At 42.2% G+C, this 2787-nt stretch overlaps 1 pseudogene; it reads right to left on the bottom strand.

Moving 5' to 3' along the window:
* Positions 1-892: 892 nt before the first annotated feature.
* On the bottom strand, positions 893-1699 carry LOC120846832 (annotated as a pseudogene).
* Positions 1700-2787: the final 1088 nt, after the last annotated feature.

Here is a 2787-nt window from a genome sequence, read left to right as displayed (position 1 = left end):
GGCTTGTTCGAGGCCAGAATGTTATACACGCCGAACCTTCCACGCCGATTATTCCAGAAGCCCACAGGTGTACATAAGGGGCTCCGCGTGGCGATCTGCATTCAGTCTCGCCCCAGCGTTCGACTCTGCTGTCACGCCGACTTCGACGCCCGCGACGCTCTGCTTTCTTCTTTTCCTTTTTTTTTTATCTTTGGCAAGAAGTTCGCCCCCATTAAACGTTTAGTCTCTTCAGTTATTATCGCCTCATCACTAGAGGCCGGATTTTTAGGCACTAAAAAAGCACGTTTTAGGCGCCAAAAATACGCGGCAAAAACAACGTTTTAGGCACTAAAAAGAATAAAATAGGCGCAATAAATTTTTAGATAAATGCTAATAATTTCAAGTGAAGACGTGAGCGAACTGTAAGCACGACAGGAAATCCAAAAATGTCATTGCTATGAGGCCACAATGGCAGTAACAGTTCAATTCAATTCAATTCAATTCAATTCTTTATTTTTCTCTCATAACAAGTTCTATACATTGACATTAGACGTGGAATTGCCCCGTAATACCTCAGGGCTAATGGCGATTAATTGGCTTAATTTCACAAGCGCATTGCTTACATACATGTTCAGATGCGAAAGTCACTCAAGCGTCGCATATTGTGAAACAGGCAGGAGAAACAATACTTGAAATATGGTAATACTGATTTATAAAAGCGCAAAGTTATGTCTGCGTGACGTAATTAAATTACAATAACGCAAGAAAATAATAAATGCAAGATAGACAAGGTTTGTTAAGAAATTAACACGTTGTTACGTGAGAACTTATGTACAAACTTTAGAAATTTTCTACAGGTACCTTAAATATACAGGCAAGACCTTTCAACACTGCCAAATACACATACGCTCATTCGAAATATAAATATTAAGAATTGTGTTTGGACAGAACGCGGAACCTAGTTTAAGAATCACTATGAAAATTATAGAAACAATAGGTAACTACCAGCATCTCCAGATTTCCGGGTTCAAAATTGTGCCTCTTGTCGCTGAGAATGAGTTTGTACGCGGAGAACGAACGCTCGACGTCGACAGATGTGATTGGTGCGTACTTATACTTGGGAAGATTCGATGGGTTAATTGACACTGGGATCCTACAGGGCTCACCAGCAAGGACTTCTGAAGCTTCTTTAAGGACAAAAAACCCCTTGTGTTTGTCCAAGACCGATTGCAGCTTCGCACGTGCCTTTTCGGCGACGGGTCCTTCGGGAACGGTGGCGATTCTTTCCTGTGCGTGGAGAATTAGCGCAACGTTCGTAACAAGAGTTTCTCCCGCACTTTCAAGTTTTTTTATATAAATCCGCTAAGAACGTGAAGTTGGCGCAAAGGTACGTAAGTCTTCTGGAAGGCTATTCACGGAGAGGACAGCTTGAGCCTTTGTGACTGCAACACTCTCGTCAATTGGAAGGCCGTTGATCAAGGCCTTGATGTCCGAAAAGTAGCAGTTGTAGTAGTCAACAGCTTTTAGCCACGTTCCCCATCGTGTGACGACGGGTTCTCGCAGTACTCAACGATTGCTTGATGCGACGGTTCCTTTAGAGAATCAACCCAACGGAAACACCAATGGAACCACCCAGATCCGTTGCATCACACCAGGGTTCCCGCGAGGGGAGGTGGGCGTAATTTTTCCCCACCACTTTCTTTGCCCCTGACGGTATCATAGTTCCCCTGGGGAGTAGAGTTGTGCGTCCACCGCCAAGTCCTGCGGGAAAGCCACCCGTAAAGCATGCAGAACCTGCCGCTCTGGTTGCACCGACGCAAAAGGAGGGGGGGGGGGGGGGGGTGTTAAAAAGAGGACCAGGTTCAAACCCATAAAATTCAGAATAGTAAATATTTCCAGGTAGAATGAATAAAGGTATCAAATTGCACTCGAAAGCGAAACTTGACGCTACATAGTGCTGATTTAGGCGCCAATTTGAGAAAAAAAGCATTTATAGGCATTTATCGGAGTTTAGGCACCAACACCCAAAATAGGCATTTATAGGCACTATAAAACCACCATAAAACCCATCCTTGACCTCCAATTCGTGCTCATACATCGAAATGGGGCGATAGGAACGCAAGGAAAAAAATAGGCATTTGCCTAAAATCCGGTCTCTACTCATCACTTGTCATTCGTGACAATATACTTGATACTTTCAGCTTACCAAATCAAATCAAATTATAAATTCGCGAGATATAATTCGCGTGATATCTCTAACAAATTATAAATGTACGAGAGACATTTTAATGTTCCATAGAATGACGCATGGCCACATAGATAGCAGCTTACTGTCTTCTGTTAAATTTCCGTTTCAGCAGGCACTCCTGTTAGTTCCAGCCTGGTCCCCAGAAGAAAACGTGTCCGATCACTCGAATGCAAATGTCTTTTAATGCCATTTCACCAAGTGCGTCTTTAGGTACTTTCACAAATTATGAGTATCTTACACGTGAACCTGAAACTTCAATTTACTCATTATAACCTTATCGCTTTTGCTATCTGTGTGCTGTGCAAGTTGTATAATCCTCATTACAAGACTTCGGCCGTTATGAAACAGTAATATTAAAGAATTATTATTGGCCAGATTCACGAAACGACCTTACTACAAAAATTTCCGTACAAAAAAACCTAAGCACAAATTCTTATTCACGAAACGAAATTATCATAATTTGTGTAAGTTAAAATGGAGTACGACAGCGCTAAGAGTGTCTTTTGCACTTCTTCACGATCAAATCAGCATGGCCAAAAGTTTCACTCAGTAACTTTGTC

Source organism: Ixodes scapularis, unplaced genomic scaffold, assembly GCF_016920785.2.
Source record: "Ixodes scapularis isolate PalLabHiFi unplaced genomic scaffold, ASM1692078v2 PGA_scaffold12__126_contigs__length_90152505, whole genome shotgun sequence".
NCBI lineage: Eukaryota > Metazoa > Arthropoda > Arachnida > Ixodida > Ixodidae > Ixodes > Ixodes scapularis.
This window is presented reverse-complemented; position numbering and strand designations above follow the sequence as displayed.